Below are 19,757 nucleotides of genomic sequence, written 5' to 3'. Positions count from 1 at the left end.
TTAGTATGTGTGTTTATTTTTTTAATCTTCTTGCATTCAATGTAAAAAAAAAAAGGGAAGTAAACTAAATCATAATTACTCAATAGATGCAAACTGAGATTATATATAATCATGATATAGATTGATGTCCCAAATCTGTTTTAGACCTGCCTCTGTAAAGTCTGTTCACTTGAGTTCTTCTACTAAAGCTATAGGACCTATTATCCAAAATGCTTCGGACCTTGGGTTTTCCAGATAAGGAGTACTTCCGTAAATTGGATCTCTATACTTTCTGCAGAAAAAGTATTTAAACATGAAATAAACCCAATAGAATTGTTTTGCCTCCAATAAGGATCAATTATATCTTAGCTGGAATCAAGCGCAAGATATTGGTTTATTATTACCGAGAAAAGGGCAATATGTTTTAACATTTTTAATTACTTGATTATAATGGCTTCTGTGGGAGATGGCCCTCCCAAAAGTCAGAGCTTTTTGGATAACGGATCCTATACCTGTAATTGCCTGAGCAGCTCATTACTGCAGTTGGGCTTCTCTGAAAGAGAGTAATTCATGCTTCTGTGTTTTTGTTTGTTTATGCCATAAGCTTAAAAAAACTTTAGCATTCTACAGTGTCCTATTTAGACACAGCAGTCCATGCACCCCAACACGGGTAGCTACCAGTAATTTTACATTGGTAAATCTCACCAACATTTGTCCCTGACAAACTGCATATGGATTTAATCTCAAACTATGGGCCGGTGGTCTCCTTATGGCAGTGGTTGTCAGACATTTTTGGTTCAAGCTCCGGTAAGAACCAATCTTTGTTTAGGGCCCCCTTATCTTAGATTAATCTCACAGATAATGGACATCCTTGATATATTAATCATTCAGCCACAATGCCCACAAGCTAAAAGCTGTAAACTGGTTGATTAACATGATTTCTAATAACGTAGGAGTTAGTAGAAATGTTTGAAAAATAGTAACATACACACAAAAGAAAGGATACATATTGTAGACAAACAAATTATCCTTTACACTGCTATGAAGCTCTGGTTTGTCCATTGACTTTAGTTATAAACTAATTCCTACATTAAGCTATACAGTTATGTTCAGAATAATAGCAGTCCGACATCACTATCTTATCAATCACTGTTTATGTGAAGCCAAGCTATCGGCAAGAAACCCCCGCAAAGTCCCATTGTTTAAGAAAAAAAAAAAGTGTGTTGAACAGGTTACAATTTGCCAAAGAACACATTGATTGGCCTAGAGAAATGGCGCAACATTTTGTGGACTGATGAAACAACATTGTTCTTTTTGCGTCTAGGGGCCGCAGATAATTTGTCAGACGACCCCCAAACACTGAATTAAAGTCACAGTACAATGTGAAGACAGTGAAGCATGGTGGCACAAGCATCATGATATGGGGATGTTTCTCATACTATGGTGTTGGACCTATTGATCTCATACCAGGGATCATGGATCAGTTTCAGTCCATTAAAATACTTGGAGGTCATTTTGCCTTATGCCAGAAATGCCCTTGAAATGGGTGTTTCAACAAGACAACGACCCCAAACACACCAGTAAATGAGCAACATCTTGGTTCCAGACCAACAAGATTGATGTTATGGAGTGACCAGCCCAATCCCCGGACCATAATCCAATAGAAAACTTGTGGGGCGACATCAAAAATGCTGTTTCTGGGGCAAAACCAAGAAATGCAGAATTGTGTAATGTAACAGGTGTCAGAAGTTGGTTGACTCCATGTAACACAGATGTGCAGCAGATCTCAGAAACACGGATTATACAACTAAATATTAGTTCTGTCATTCAAAGGAAAGCAAAATCTTTCAGTTTATACTGTGAATGTCTGTAAAGAAGAATGCAGACACTGCTATTTTTTGAAACAGTCTAATATTCCCTTTTCTTCACTGTAAAGAATAACACAAATTTGATACATTTTTTTTTGTTTTTATTTAGAATAGAATGTGCAGTGTTCCCAATGCATTTGTGTTAATAGAAATAAAAGCTATAAGTATTTTGAACTTTATTCACTTTTTTTAAACACACTGCCATTATTCTAAACACAACTGTATTTTGTAATATTCTTTACAATGTAATGTTTCTATTGAAAATGGCTCACCGGTTGGTACAGTAGATTCCGTTCCTTAGCAATGTTATCCAGTTGTTGGGTCAGTAAAGCTTTCCCAGTCTGGTTCCGGAGGGTAAATGCTCAACATACAGTAGTTTGCGCTGCAATATTATGAGTTTTTGCAAGGTTTCACTCCGCTGTAAGTGTGGCCAGAGCACTATTCTTATTTCAAAGTCTTTTACAGGTATATCTCATGTATAGAAATGTGCTAATTTGGAGATTGTTTATTGCAGAATAATTTGGCAAACTAAAACAAGTGTGCAGCTGTATTTAGCTGCATGCTATGTATATTTTTCACTAGGTACTGCATTATTTAGTCTCCACACTTTTTCATGGTCCATTATTTATGCACAAATGTCTGTGTCTCCTGCAGGTTGTTAGTTAGCTTTATCAATGGATGATCTTGAAGAACAAACATCATGCCCCCTTATCAAAGCCAGCAGCTTGCTTCTCCATGTGCCCGACACCTCCACAGATAATTGATGTTTTATAACACTGCACATTAACTAGGAGACTGCGATGGTGAATGTGATGCTAAGAGCAGCATAAATCAAATGAAGTTTTATTTCATTTTTCATCTGATAGGAGGGGTGTTGGCTGTATTAGTAGGGTACTGAGCAAAAATTCGATTCAAGGATGCATTTCATTGTTTGAATAGTGATTAACTGTAAAAGCACCATCTTATATGTATTTCTATTTAATTCTATTCTCTCTGTATTTTCCCAAATTACTGGACCACAATATTATATGTATAATCCTGTAATGATGAAACAGTATCTTGATAGTAACTGAGCTGAATGAGTCAGTGCTGGTTTGGGTTTATTCAATGTTTAAATGTTTTTAGTTGACTTAAAAGAGAAGGAAAGGATAAATCACTGGGGGGGTGCAAATTGTTGGGCACCCCTCAGTGATTATGATCACTTACCTGATACCCCAGGCGGTTACTCCAGACTTAGGGTACTTTTGAGCAAGCACCATAGAGTGATCCTCTCCTTCCACTTCTTCATTCTTCAGTGCCTGGGGCAAACACTTGCACAGTAGAATGAAAAGACTGGATTTCTTATTAAAGTTTGGCTTTTCACTATACATACTCACCACAGTGGTGCTTGCTTAAGGGTCAGATTCGGGGAGATTAGTCGTCTGGCGTCAAATCTTCTCTTCTTCGGGGCGACTTATCTCCCCAAACTGCCTCCCGCGGCTAGATGGGCCTCATGAGGAAACTTCAGGCTACTTCTGAAAACAAAGTACCATCCCGCCGGCAATTTTCATTCTAGCCGGCAGGGGAGGCAGTTTGGAGAGCCCCGAAGTAGCCCCGAAGAAGAGGAGATTTGTCGCTGGTCATAGTGTGTGTCCTGACTCTAAATGTACACTGTGCCGGGGCAGTTTTTTGTTAAAAGGATCACCGGCCTGGGGTATCAGGTAAGTGATCTTAATCACTGGGGGGTCTAATATTTGGCAACCCCCATTGACTTATCCTTTCCTTCTCCTTTATGGTATGGATATCCAAAGTACAGAAAGATCCCTTATCTGGAAAACCCCCAAGTACCAAGCATTGTGTATAATAGATTCTATATTGTATTGCACTTTGTCATTATAATGTAATTTACATCTACACCTGCAGTTTAACTGGTTATTAGGATTTCAAGAATACAGGTCAATAGTCAGCGGGTTTACAGCTTTATTTTCATGTTTTAACCTGCCGTGTTTGTATTTAGCTGTCAGAGCTTATTTGATAGAAACGTGGTTGTGTTTTAGAAAGATCTCCTCAAAGTCCCCATATGTCGGTTTCTTGGAGAGCACATAAGGACACAGGACCTACCTGCTTCATGCATCTAGGCTACTTTGTTCTCTAGCTAGTGATAAATCACATCATGTTCATTTAAAGTTTGTTTACAACTGGGCAGAGCAACTGCCAGCTCAGAATAAACCGTCCCTTAATGGAAAAATCCCCAGCTGGTTATCTGCTCCCCAGTCTGTCAGCTGCTGTGAATTGACGGCAGAATAAAAATCAATCTTCACCCTGGATCTGTCGTTGGCAACAGCCAAAACCAAGTCTGTTATTAAAAGACATGGCAGTGCAGCTTTTAGATTTCTGTGTCGTTTGTTTCCTTCTAATAGAAGCCATGATGCACATTATCCTGAATCATATTATTGTTCTTTATGCCTGTCATCAGGGGTGACTTTCATAGTTGGCAGACTGGGTCCTATAATTTTTTATATATTTATTATATATGGAGAGCAACTGCAGAACAGTGAAATACTTTACTAATGTATACTGTTAATTTGGCTAGTGAAGTAAACTATAATGTTAAGCAACTTTCCATTATTCTTTAAAGGGGACCCGTCACCCCAAAAAATTATTCAAAATCCTTTTATCACATTAGTCAAGCAAAATAAACTTTAATTACATTATATAAATTATTTGAATCTTGTTTCCTTCAGTCTGGGAACTCCTAATTATAGCAGGAAGGAGCCATTTTGTGCACACTGTTATTAAGACAAGCCTTGTATCATCTCAGAATCTTGTTTGTGCACCAGAATGGGGGACCCGATGTCCATCCCCATGCTCTGGCTACACATTTAAATGGTGAAGAGAACGGGGGAATGTGTGGAGAGCAGTGACATCTAGGAAGTGCTAAATGGAAAGTGAAAGTAATTGTCTGCCCCGCCTCTATGCCTAAGGCATAGAGGAGTGGCAGACAATATTTGATTGACAGCTGAGATTTTTAAATGAGCTTACAACAGCTATGAATGCTTTAATAAAAAATAGAAATTGAATTTCATGTTTAATTTGAAAAGGACTTTGATTATACAGATGTTTGTGTCTGGGTGACAGGTCTACTTTAAGGGGCAGATTTAACAAAGGTCGAAGTGAAAATTCTAACAAATTTTTGTCTATTTCGACTAGGGAATAGTCCAAATTCGATTTGAATTTGAAAAAATTTCAAAAATTTGAATTTCAAATTCATCATGTACTGTCTCTTTAAAAATTCAACGTTGACCATTCGCCATCTAAAACCTGCTGAATTGCTGTTTTAGCCTATGGGGGACCTCCTAGAACCCATTTGGAGTCAATTGGTGGACATTGAAAAATCTAAGTTTTTTTTGTGGGGAAAAACTTCGAATCGTATGATTCAAATGCGCTATCACTTTGATTCCTACGATTTGAACATTATCAAAAACGAATCTGTTCAATCGAAAACTGACCTATTCGGCCAAAAAAAACCTTCAAATTAATTTTGGTTGGTCTTTTGGAATTTGAATCTCGACGTTTTTCAAATTCGACCCTTGATAAATCTGCCCCTAAGTGTGTCATTGCTTTTAATGTTAATTGTCTATTGCAATTGCCTTGATTGTTAGCATGATTATAGAAATATATAAGAAATCGACTCCAGTACAAGCAATAGGGCAAAGTGCCCTAAGTAACACTAAGTGCCACTTTGCAAGGTGCAAATTCGCTATGCTAAATCACTAAAATGCGAAGTTGCATCTCAGCAGCCGAACGCTGGCAACTTTTCATTAGCATTAATTTCTGCCTTGTGAAACTTCATTAGCGCTTAGGTTAATTTGAATAGGGCGGGAACCTAAAAGTCGTATGGATGCCATTTGGTAATGTTGGTGCAAAGGCTTGAAGTGGCCACTTTTTATTCCAAATGTCCAATAAGACATAATAAAGACAGAGGAGATCCTCTAATGCCCTAGATGTGAGCCCACCATTATATAAATGTGGCATGCCCCTCAAATTAGTTAAAAATTATTTGTTCACACATAAGTCTGTAATAGTTTGTACTTTTGAAGTTTTTTACATCTTTAATGCATTTCCGGCATACAGGATATGATGTCACTGACATAAGATTGAGGAGGATGCAGCTTCGTCTTATCAGTTCGCCAGGTCTGAGGTGGTGAAGTAAACTCTGGCGAAAGAGGTAAAATTCACACTGCAGATTAACGACCGTTCGCCATAGCGCAAAGTCACCTAGCGATAGAGCGAGAACAAATGCTTGCGGCGGTCTTGTTCGATAGCCAATTGTCCTCTATGCCGTTAGTGAATTGGCGATGTCCCTGCGGATGAGGTTTCTGGCGAATTTTCTCTAGCGATGACCACTTCACCCTTTAGTGAATCTGCCCCAATGTCTTCCTCAGTTCTCTGATGAACATAAATCGGATATATATAAACCCCCAAAGAGGGAATACGTATAAGAAGCGATCAGCGCCTGTGGCAACAGAAATAGAAAACAAACATAGCGCAATACGTTTGCAATATAAAATATCACCCCGTGCATGCACTGGATGTTGAGTGGATGTGTTTTCCCCTTCTCCTTCAGGTGGCTATTAATAAGTAAAAGTGGCAATACAGGTGAGCAAAGGGGCGAAAGAGTGCTTTTCCTGTGAAAATGGAATATGTTCCAGGGATGCAGGTGCCTCCACCTTCTATATAAAATGCCTACTTACTTTGGGAATTTGGAAGGAGTTGAACGCTGGAGGAGAAACCTGAGAGAGCTTCATGATAAACGCATCATACCACGGCAGTGGTTTGTAAGTAGGCATTTTATATAGAAGGTGGAGGCACCTGCATCCCTGGAACATATTCCATTTTCACAGGAAAAGCACTCTTTCGCCCCTTTGCTCACCTGTATTGCCACTTTTACTTATTAATAGCCACCTGAAGGAGAAGGGGAAAACACATCCACTCAACATCCAGTGCATGCACGGGGTGATATTTTATATTGCAAACGTATTGCGCTATGTTTGTTTTCTATTTCTGTTGCCACAGGCGCTGATCGCTTCTTATACGTATTCCCTCTTTGGGGGTTTATATATATCCGATTTTGGAGTCATATACAGTTGAGAGACTGTGAAGGGGTCGGCAAGAAATAATCTAAGAGACTGACATTTTTTATTGGGCTGCATTTTGTAAGCTTTATTGTTTTTATTGTTATACTCTCTGATGAACATAACATGCAAGGGATGGGAATAGGAGTTTAACTGTAAGAGTACTGACATTTCACACATACGCCCCTAGACATACTATACAATTTTAGGCAACGGGGGGGGGGGGAGGAAGGCCACAGATTTTCCTCAAAGACTGGAGGAATAGGTTTCTATCTTTGTTGTTTCAGTAAATAAATATGACTACTTGACTAGGCTGTCATCTTGTAAAATATGGCCGTCTTGCTCTAGTAAAAAAATGCACTAATATAGATTTAAAACTTTGAAACATTTTCTCTGTTTACCTTTCTACTTATGTTTTTCTTTTTTGCAGTGTTGTTAGAGCAGAGGAGCAGCTGCAGTACCTCTCAAATACCAGCTTTGCCCTTTTCCTCTAGAGCTAAAATGTTTGTTGGGTATCAAATGAAATATTTTAAACTAAAATGCTTGTTGGGTGCTTTTAGTTTCTGTGGCAGACACACGATATAGCTGCAGAGAGTTTTTCTTCCACAGCAAAATTTGCATAAATCTAATCTGTGTAGATCAGTATTATCCTGCTGTTGGCAGAGACAAACCTGGTGCGATATTAATAATTCAACAAGCAGATTGCTTACCTGAAGGGAGACATGTATTAATTCCTGTTTTGTTTTTTCTAGCTCCAGTCAGAAAATAATAGGATAGTATTTAAAGGGCATGTAAAGGCAAAAAAATAAAATCCCATTTTTAGTTTCTTTAATGATAAAGAAACCTATCTCCAATATACTTTAATTAAAAAATTTGTTATTATAAGAAACCTGACTGTATGCAGTGAAATTCTCCCTTCATTTACTGCTGTGGATAGGAATTGTCAGATGGTCCCTAACTGCTGAGCAGGGAAACAATCATACTTATGAACAGCAAGGGGAGCCCTCGCCTTACTTCCCAGCCATGCAGAACTCAAGCAGCTTTGTTTATGACGATCCCTAAGCAGCCCAGACCACACTGAGCATGTGCACTGTGTCTTAGTCTTGCAAAGTTATAAGATGGTGACCCCCTGTAGCCAACTTTGAAAGCATAAATTATTTGTTTGATTAGGCTTGTGGTGCTGTAAGTTCATGTTTATATTTAGTATACAAAATACAGCATTTCTAGCCTTATTCTATTTTAGACTTTACATGCCCTTTAAGACTGTGGTTTCCTGCTGTGTTGAACCTATTAAAAGCAGGAAGGATTATTTTTGCATCTTACCTGGACCTTTCACTATCTGAATATTGCTGTCTTTTAAATAACCCAACCATGGTGTCTGACTTTATTTGTACTGTATGTAACACATGTAATACTATAATTTACTTTTCTCTTGATTTGGCATAAAGTAATAAATGACCTTGTTATAGTCTTGTTATAGACTTCATGATTCATGTTAAACCGCTTACAGTCAGACCAGGCTGAAAAGTGATGGAAAAATCCACACAGTTGTTTCAGCTCCATTAGTTTTATCCACAGTGATATGGTTATATTTTGCTCATACAAGCTTAGCTGTTGGGGGGACATGTGCAACATTTTAATGAATTGTTCAGTGCTAAAATAAAAACTAGGTAAATAGATAGACTGTGCAAAATAAAAAATGTCTCTAATATAAGGTAGTTAGTTAGGCAAAAATGTAATGTATAAAGGCTGGAGTGATTTGATGTATACTGTAACATAATGGCCAGAACACTACTTCCTGCTTTTCAGCTCTCTTGGTTTACACTGACTGGTTACCCTGGTTACCAGGCAGTAACCAATCAGTTACTTGAGGGGGGGGGCCACATGGGTCATATCTGTTGCTTTTGAATCTGAGCCGAATGCTGAGGATCAATTACAAACTCACTGAACATATATGTACTATGTGGCCCCCCTTCAAGTTGCTGACTAACTCAGAGTTAAAGAGCTGAAAAGCAGGAAATAGTGTTCTGGCTGTTATGTTAGACATCCAGTCACTCCAGCCTTAATACATTACATTTATGGCTAACTAACTATATTTATATTAACTATATTTATTTTGCACAGCCTATTTAACCAGTTTTTATTTTCACACTGAACTGTTCCTTTAAATTTGCCGCTATCAATTCTTATTAATATAATAATATCTTTAATGGTGTCTGCATCTTATTTTGGACCAACACTCATCATTGCACTGGATGAGAAAAATCGGAAAGATCAAGCTCTTGACAAAGTTCTTGACACTTTTCCACTTCATGCAGAAAATAGATTAAAAACCAACTTCATTCTTTTTGTTTTTTTGCTATGAAGTTTTTGTTTTTAAATTGAAAATGTCACAGTTCCATAGTGGTATGTTTTGACCGCACACAAAAGTACTTTTATATGGGTTGTTCACCTTTAAATTAACTTTCTGTATGATATTCTGTGAGAATTTGCAATTGGTTTTCATTGTTTATTATTTGTGTTTTTTGAGTTATTTAGCTTTTTATTCAGCAGTCCTCCAGTTTTCAGTTTTTAGCATTTTTTTTGCTATGTTCCAAATTAAAATCCCTAGCAGCCATTTGTTGATTTCAATAAGAGACTAGAATATGAATAGGAAAGGCCTGAGTAGAAAGACGAGTAATAAAAAGTAACAATATCACTAAATTTGTAGCCTTCCAGTGGCTAGCTGGACAACGGGGCAGACGCATCTTCTGGGCACTCTCGGGGCCCCACCCTAAATCTCCCATTATCCACCCATTGAACACAGCTCACAACCTCTCCAGTGGTGGCTAAGGTGTCCGGTTGCAATTCCGGACCAAAACAAGGTTCCTAGCACCATCCAGGCCAGAGTAACGGTTGCGGCCTAGCAACCTAGTAAAGCCGAGGACTCGCGTGATTCCACGCCTCGGCCAAAACTGACCGGCGCCGGCGGCGCGGTTTTCCCTGGCGCAGACCCAGCGCACTGCTGCTGCTCAACTGTAAGCTCCCTATTGGAACTTAAAGGCCATGTAAAGTCTAAAATAGAATAAGGCTAGAAATGCTGTATTATGTATACTAAATATAAACATGAACTTACTGCACCACAAGCCTAATCAAACAAAAGATTTATGCTTTCAAAGTTGGCTATAGGGGGTCACCATCTTGTAACTTTGTTAAACATCTTTGCAAGACTAAGACTGTGCACATGCTCAGTGTGGTCTGGGCTGCTTAGGGATCGTCATAAACAAAGCTGCTTGAGTTCTACATGGCTGGTAAGTAAGGCGGGGGCTCCCCCTGCTATTCATAAGTATGATTGTTTCCCTGTTCAGCAGTTAGGGACCATCTGACAATTCCTATCCACAGCAGTAAATGAAGGGAGAATTTCACTGCATACAGTCAGGTTTCTTATAAAAACGGTACACATTTTTTAATTAAAGTATATTGGAGATAGGTTTCTTTTTCATTAAAGAAAGTAAAAATGGGATTTTATTTTTTTGCCTTTACATGCCCTTTAAGCCCTGCAGCCCAAACAGTTCCCCAGTCCACACACTGCAATCGCAGTATACCATCCATTCCTGTTGAGAACACTATTACAAACATTACAGTTAACTGGACTGTTAACATCACAGCTCAATAGCATTCTCAACACCTATTAACTCCTTTATAGGGCACTTACAGTAAGGCTAAATGTCGGACAGGATGTGCTTCTGAGAGCCTGTGGTGTTATTGATCCTGACACTACACTAATCGGCTAATTCACTGTAAATTGAACCTCACTGAGCACTGCCTAAAGCACGCTTACTATGCGTAGCAGTAGAGGACCAAGAAAGCCAAGTGAAACGATGCAGAAGTTGGACCGGTTTGTAAGGCGGCCTGCCCAAGATGGCACTGCACCTCCGTCTCCCTCCTCTGCACTTACCACGCACATAAAGGAGGTTAAAATAGACCTTTCTCTGATCAAAGTGGATTTACAGGCAGTTAGAGAGCGAACGACAGCTGTGGAAGCCAGGGTCAGTGCCATGGAAGATATGTACACACCAATACCAGCGCAGCTCACTGAACTGCAGCAGCAATTAAAGCAGCAAGCCTCTCTCTTCGATGACTACAAAAATCGTCAGCGCCGCAACAATGTGCGGGTGGTGGGGCTCCCAGAAGGCGCAGGAGGTAATTTGTCCACTGATTTTGCTGAGCGATGGCTTAAACAACTTTTGCCTAATGCACCCTTTACCACACACTATAAAGTGGAACGAGCACACCGTGTTCCAAGCCGCCCTAGACCTCCGGGAGCTCCCCCACGCCCATTTCTAATCAGACTGCTTCACTTTCGGGATAGAGATGCGGCTCTCTCAGAAGCAAGGGCAAGAGGCCAGCTGGTGCATGAGGGGGCCAATGTTTCGCTATACCCGGACTACTCAACTTTTCTGCAAAAGCAGCTTAACACCTTCACTGGTGTTAAAAGGCAGCAGTTGGTTTATGCCATGTTGTGCCCGGCTAAACTCAAAGTCATAGACGCAAACAAAACCCATTTCTTTAACACGCCTGAAGAAGCCTTGAGCTGGATTGAAGCACCACCAAGGAGAAGCCCCAGACCATAACCGTTTTTTCAGCAAATCTCATGTTGAACAGTTACCTGGACTGTTATTAATGGATTCAAACTCTTCCCGGGCTGCTTGGCTAAGAGTTGCAATCCCTATTACATGATGATAATAACTGTGCGCATATTTAACCTATATAAATCTCCAAGGAGTTGCTAATATTCCGGATTAATATTTCTACCCAGTTTTTGCCATATCGACGCTTCAACCACAGCACAGAGAGTTTATAAGCGATGACCACCTTTCTCCCAACATGGTACCTAGAAACAACTAGGCGCTGCCATCAACTTTAATTGGGCACTAATCTGACTCGGGCCCACTGTCTACAAGGCCTCTCATACTGTATATGCGCAAGTCATCACATTTAAATTCCCAGATCTGAGTGTCACATACTTCGATATGCCGTGTGCTCATGACCTATCACCACGGAAGCTTTTCGACCACAACAAGATTTGGTTCAAGCTTGTTGAGGGCAACCACACTCCCCAGTTGATATTATGTTTGGGATACTAAGCCCACCAGACTGTGAGGGTTGGGCAGGGTGGGGGGTAGTTGGGTGGGGGCTTAATTTTTGTGTAAGTCGTTTTAACTATGTCTTTTCTACCTCGTTTCAGTCTTTTCTTCCTTATTCCCTTCCCCGGCTGGACATATATGTATCTGTATGGTGGGCTGAAGAGCCGCAGGGTGGCTGGACACCAGAGAATTACTCGTCATAGAGTGAGCAATTATCCCTTGCGCACAACACAAAATGGCTACTATCAAGTTAGTGTCTTGGAATGTTAGGGGCTTAAATGATAAGGTGAAGCGGGCACTGGTCTTTAACTATATGAAATATTACACCCCTCACATCCTCCTACTCCAAGAGACCTATTTAGTTGGGAGGCGGGCCCTAGCTCTCCGGAAACCATGGGTCGTGTATACTCCTCATACTACATACTCGAAATATTCTAGAGGCACCTCAGTCTTGGTTAGGAAGGGCTTCCCATTTGACCTCATTGAGGTGCGCTCGGACAGGGCGGGCAGAAACCAAATCCTGGCATGTGCTATAGATGGATTTTCCCATATCTACATTCCTCCCCCATTTACAGAAACAATACTGCATGATCTATATCAGACACTATTGCAGTTGCCCCCTGCCCCGATGTGCATCATGGGTGATTTCAATAACTGTTGTAACCCACTGTTAGATAGATTGTCCTCTCCCACAGTGACTACCTCCAAGCTTGCAGATTGGGCCATGGTGTACAATTTGATAGATGTATGGCGCTGGAAGAAACCCCACGTGTAGGGAATTCTCCTGCTATTCTACTACATATTAGTCATTATCTAGAATAGATCTAGCGCTGGTTACCTCGGATCTCCTCCCAAAAGTTAGAGAGGTTAAATATTTGCCACGAGGAATCTCAGACGATGCCCCTTTACTCCTCTCACTAGATCTCCTGTCTGACCCTTCACGCAAAAACTGGAGGCTGAGCCCATACTGGCTGATGGTCCCTAGTGTGGTTGAGGAGTCCACTGACCAAACTGTACTGGAATATAAATCATGGCTCAGCGGACCCCTCGACGACCTGGGATGCTTTTAAGGCAGTGTCCCGGGATAGCTGACGGCACCAGTTGCTAGAGCTAGAAAAATCTCTAAGGACACTCTGCACCGCCTGGAATCACACGTGGCCCAATCTGAAACAGAATACATTGACAATCCCACACCACAGACACATGGGGAATTTGCAGCGGCTCTTAGGCGCCTGAATTTGCACAGGGAAGAGCTAATAAAAAACCCAATCTTGCATGCTACCAGCACTGTATTTGCATATGGTGACAAAAATGGCAAACCTCTAGCCTTCCTAGCTAACCCTCCTAGTTCTGCTTACGCTGTCCCCAGAATACTCTCAACAACAGGAGTGATGTTGACTTCCCCATCTGAGATAGCTTTGGAATTCAGTAAATTTTACTCCTCTCTCTACAACTGTACTGCACATTACTCTAATACCGACCTGCACAATTATCTTAATAAAATTCCTATCCCCAAAATTTCAGTTCAGCAAACGAAATATATGCATTCCCTAATAACGCCGTATGAGATTGCAGAAGCTATATTGTCTTTTCCCTCAGGCAAATCCCTAGGCCCAGGTGGCTTTGTTATAGAATGGAACCGTATTCACATACGGGAGATAGTGCCCAAATTGTATGAACCCCTGATGTATGCCTTTGAGAATTTTTCTTTGCCCAAAACATTCTCAGATGCAACGATTGTTGTCATCCCCAAACCAGGGAAAGACCCCACACTGTGTTCCTCTTATAGGCCAATTTCATTGCTCAACATGGAAATTAAAATTCTCGTTAAAGTTTTGGCTAAGCGTCTTGTCAAGGTTGTATCTACAGTGGTGGAACCAGATCAGACTGGTTTCATGCCTTCTAAATCTACTAGCTTTAACCTCAGGATGATATTCCTTCTCCTGCAGCTAAGGCATGAAAATGTGGGCTCCAGGCTGGTGGTTTCATTGGACACAGCTAAGGCATTTGATTCGGTGGAATGGCCATACTTATGGGAGGTAGTAACTAGAATGGGTTTTGGTCCCTCTTTCACGAAGTGGCTTAAGCTGATGTATAGTGAACCGAAGGCATCCGTCAGGGTTAATGGCATTACTTCATCACCATTCCTCCTTACAAGGGGTACTCGCCAAGGTTGCCCCCTCTCCCCACTAATCTTTGCATTGGCAATTGAACCCATGGCCATAGCAATTAGACACTCCCAAAGAGTAAAGCCAGCGTTTTTTGGGACTTGGAAAAATGTAAACTTTTTTTGAAGCAATCCCTATCTACTCTATTGCACTTCGCCTGGTCTCAGGTGGCGAAGTCTGATGCAAGAGGTAACGTTCAGTAAAATGCCAAGTTAATGAATTAGCGTAGTTACGTCCCATTCTCCATAGCGCAACTTTGCCTGGCGTAAGGGTGCAAAGTCGCGCTAGAGTAGGTCCACTTCGCTAGCAAATTTATGCCAGCGTCCGTTAATAAATCGGTGAAGTAACGAAATGACATCACGCTGGCGAATTTGCGCTAGCGTTAGCCACTTCACGCTTTAGTGAATTTGCCCCTGTGGCTAGGGTGGCTTCACCGGGCTGTCCAAGGTGTGGTGCTTCCGTTGCCAATTTTATACATTTAATGTGGGACTACCCAGTGATACTCAGATATTGGAGGACAATTGTGAACTTTATGGCCACTGAACTAGCACTTGCCCAAATACTTAGCCCTGCTACCTGTTTTCTGGGCCTTCTTGATTCTGTGATACCTAGAGTGAACACTAGATGTCTAATGAGGCTGCTCTTCTTCTACGCAAAGAAAGTGGTTGCCCTACATTGGATGGGCCCATCGCCACCGACACTGAGTAGATGGATTGGGCTAATAAATTCGCAATTGGAACTGTACAAGATCATGTATCTAGCCCGAAGATGCCAGAAGAAAATTGAAAGTATTTGGAATCCTTGGCTTGAATATCCAGCCACTTCAACCAACCTTGATTCCCTCTGGTTTCCCCACGCTTGAGGGGATGCAGTGATACACATCTACATGTGTGGTGGCTATGCCCCATTATTAAGAACTTTAGGTCGGAAGTGTTTCAATTTGCTGCAAAGATTTTGAAGGCTCCAATAGATCCCGCAACCAGAAGCAGCTTAAGAGTGGTGGCTTATGGGGAGATTTAGTTGCCTGCAAACCCCTAAGGGCAGAGACACATGGTCAGATTCGGGGAGATTAGTTGCCCGGCGACAAATATCCTTTCTTGGGGGGGGCGACTAATCTCCCCGAACTGCCTTTCCACCACTAGAATGTAAATCGCCGTCGGGTTTGCACTCGGAGAGCTTCATTTTCCAAAGTTGCCTGAATGTCATCCTGTAGGTGATTTACATTCTAGTCTGCGGGTGCCACAAAGGGCAGCAAACAGAAACTAGAGGTAGACAGAAGACACTTTTACAGGTACCTGCCAAGCATCCCCCTCCTGTTGTTGTGACCTAAGCAAGTGCCTTTTCTGCCTACCCCTAGTTCGGGCTCTGGGCAGTAATATTTGTAAGAACATTGCGTATCACATTTAATTTAAATTGATATCACTTAAATATGCACTGTATCAGATGCCACATATGGATTCTTTTTAAATTCATCCCCTTAGGATGATGAATTTTACCAGTGTTAGCAAGACAAATCTAATCTTGGAAGCAGATTGGACCCTGGTCGAAAGTTCTCTCCATGAGAATTGCAGTGAGCAGAATGGAAATTGATGAGACGAGTCTATCATCCATTTTGTCGAGGATTACGAGCTGAATAATTATTGGTTTGAAATGGATTACCTCTTGCTTCTTGGCCCATTACAGGGAACTATGGATTGACAGTTTGTCGAAAAAGCAATGGATTAATCCTTCCATTCATCTCTTTTCAGAGAATTGCTGAGAGGAATTTATATCTGAATAAAACAGATTAGGCATTCTTGTTGGCCCATTCCAGAAAATTGGGAAAGGAAGATACAGTACATAATTCATGCAAAAAATTGGCTGCAAAAGTCTTAAACTTTTCACAGTGTGCTCATGTGTAGAGCATTATATTAACTCTCTTGTCATTATTAAGGTTCCCTGGACATTTGTAATAAAGTGGTAAATTCAAGCATTTGCACCATCACTAGCGAATTTTCGCTAGGCACAAACGAATGCTAGCGCACCTTCGCTAAGAAATGCTCGCACTGCTGAAGTAACTCTAGCGAAAAGTTGGCAGCGTTCGGAGCCCAGGACAAAACTCAGCATATCAGTGAATTGGCGTAGTCGTAGCGCATTTGCGCCTGGCGAACTGGTGCGGGCTGTGCAACGATGGCGCTGGCGAAAATTCACCCGTTAGTGAATCTACCCCTATATTGATTTAAAGACGTGGATATCCACTTAGGACAGCATTTTTAAAACAATTTGCTCCCATTGGCTTTGCGGAAGGTGAAAAGGGGGGAAGGTGAAAAGGGGCTGTTCTTGATAAAATTAAGAAGTTTTTTTGTGTGCAGCTGCTGCAGACCTGCAAGGTCCCAGACTGCAGGGAAAACAGGAGCAACCTATTCCTTGCAGCATAAGTTGCTTCTGCCTCTCCCTAGAAAGAATAACACATGTTAGTCCTGTCTCCCCTACCCTCTAAAGTTTCAGCACAGCATCTCATTTTTGGCAGCTTTTCGAAATGGTACTATATCAGCACTTAGAATATATAAATGGCCTGGTAAGATTTCAGGCACAATTACCTAAGGGACATTGGGGATGAAAAGCAGATATCTTATGCGTATTGATCCATTGATGGAGGACCACCAATTAATCTGTTACCCCAAGACTTGGCACCAGTATGAACTGGTATAACTTTTATATACAATAGGAGATTTTTTTAATTGTTTAATGCATTTATTATGGGAAATCAGACAGTTTCATGAATGACTGCTTGTGCCAGAAGAACTTCAGTAGCTTATTTGAGGGGGGTGCTTTAATCAGTAATGTGACTGTTTGACTGTGAGATAAAATCAGGAGCCTGAATGGGACTATGGCAATAATGAACAAAGTACCTTTTGAGTTAGAGGAGTCTAATATCTGAAATAAAAAGAAAAATGAGCTGGAAAGTGACTGATGCCACATAGTTTACGCTAAGGAAGCCAATCATGCTGCCTTTCTTAAAAAAAATTGTTGCAATTGGTCTTTTCCATTATTCAATTTTTCAAATTTTATTCACTAATTGATAAAATTCTATTTGGAATATTTGATATGCAGTATGTTGAGCACTTATAATGGACATGGCACAATTAACTTTTCATGAACTTTTTATGGACGTCACTTTCAAGGATTGAATAATAAACAACACTGCAACTTGTTTCGTGATGTCATAGGAAGGGGAAGGATTCATTTTTTCCACCCCTCTTTCTCCCCCTTCAAAGGGCATGTCAAGTCTAAAATAGAATAAGGCTAGAAATGCTGTATTTTGTATACTAAATATAAACATGAACTTACTGCACCACAAGCCTAATCAAACAATAATTTATGCTTTCAAAATTGGCTACAGGGGGTCACCATATAACTTTGTTAAACATCTTTACAAGACTAAGACACATGCACATGCTCAGTGTGGTCTGGGCTGCTTAGGGATCGATTGAAAGATAGATTTTAAGACAGTGTTTGGCACATGGCAGATGTGATGGATACTAAAAGGTATCCTTTTAGGAATGTTGAGCAAAATAAACTTTACTTACACTATATATTATTTAAATGTTGTTTTTTCAGTCTTGGAACTACACAATCACAGCAAGCTGACAGGCACCTTTTGTGGACACTGGTATTAAGACAAATGTTTATCGCCTCAAAATATTGTGTCTTCCAGAAAGCGGAACCTAAGGCCCATGCACAGCGCCCTACACAATTATAGAGTGTTAAAAAGGAGGGGGAATGTGAGGAGATCAGTGACATTTAGGAAGTTAAAGGGATACTGTCATGGGAAAAAAATTTTTTTCAAAATGAATCAGTTAATAGTGCTGCTCCAGCAGAATTCTGCACTGAAATTCATTTCTCAAAAGAACAAACAGATTTTTTTTATATTCAAATTTGAAATCTGACACGGGGCTAGACATTTTGTCAATTTCCCAGCTGCCCCTGGTCATGTGACTTGTGCTTTTAGGAGAGAAATGCTTTCTGGCAGGCTGCTGTTTTTCCTTCTCAATGTAACTGAATGTGTCTCAGTGGGACATGGGTTTTTACTATTGAGTGTTGTTCTTAGATCTACCAGGCAGCTGTTATCTTGTGTTAGGGAGCTGCTATCTGGTTACCTTCCCATTGTTCTTTTGTTTGGCTGCTGGGGGGGGGGAGGGGGTGATATCACTCCAACTTGCAGTACAGCAGTAAAGAGTGATTGAAGTTTATCAGAGCACAAGTCACATGACCAGGGGCAGCTGGGAAATTGACAAAATGTCTAGCCCCATGTCAGATTTCAAAATTGAATATAAAAAAATCTGTTTGCTCTTTTGAGAAATGGATTTCAGTGCAGAATTCTGCTGGAGCAGCATTATTAACTGATTCATTTTGAATTTTTTTTTTCCCCATGACAGTATCCCTTTAATGAATGGAAAGTGAAAGTAATTGATTGCCCCACCTCTGTGCCTTAGGTAGGTAATATTTGATTGACAGCTCAGATATTCAAACACCTTTATAGGGATGTCGCGGACTGTTCGCCCGCGAACTAATTCGCGCGAACATCGACTATTCGCGTTCGGCGAATGTTCGCGAACGTCGCGCGACGTTCGCCAATTTGGGTTCGCCTTAGCTGGCGCTTATTTTTGCCCTCTCACCCCAGACCAGCAGATACATGGCAGCCAATCAGGAAGCTCTCCCTCCTGGACCACCCCCCCACCCCCTGGATCACTCCCCTTCCATATATAAACTGAAGCCCTGCAGCGTTTTTTCATTCTGCCTGTGTGTGCTTGGAAGAGCTAGTGTAGGGAGAGAGCTGTTAGTGATTTGAGGGACAGTTGATAGTAACTTTGCTGGCTAGTAATCTACTTGATACTGCTCTGTATTGGAGGGACAGAAGTCTGCAGGGATTTGAGGGACATTTTAGGGTAGCTTTGCTGGCTAGTAATCTACCTTCTACTGCAGTGCTCTGTATGTAGCTGCTGTGGGCAGCTGTCCTGCTGCTGATCTCTCATCTGCATCTGTTCTTCAAACAACTGCCACCTAGCTGTGTGATCTTTTTCACATTCTGTCTAAATATCAATAATAATACCGTCTCCAGAAACACCACCCGAGTGACGTTTTTCAAGCAGCAATAATATATTCCGTATCCACTGCTGTAGTGTATACGTTGACCTTGCAGGCATTATTTGCCCAGTCTTTAACCAAGTGCCACCTAGCTGTGTGAGCTTTTTCACATTCCGTGTCCAGAAACATCACCTGAGTGACGTAGTGTGATTTCTGCCCTTTACAGCACAAAACGCAGCGCTGTGTCAACAATGGATTTTTCAGATACATTTTTGCCCTTGATCCCCCTCTGGCATGCCACTGTCCAGGTCGTTGCACCCTTTAAACAACTTTAAAATCATTTTTCTGGCCAGAAATGTCTTTTCTAGCTTTTAAAATTCGCCTTCCCATTGAAGTCTATGGGGTTCGCGACGTTCGCGAACTATTCGCATGTTT

Source organism: Xenopus laevis, chromosome 1S (genome assembly GCF_017654675.1).
Source record: "Xenopus laevis strain J_2021 chromosome 1S, Xenopus_laevis_v10.1, whole genome shotgun sequence".
In the NCBI taxonomy this organism is placed as follows: domain Eukaryota; kingdom Metazoa; phylum Chordata; class Amphibia; order Anura; family Pipidae; genus Xenopus; species Xenopus laevis.
This window is presented reverse-complemented; position numbering follows the sequence as displayed.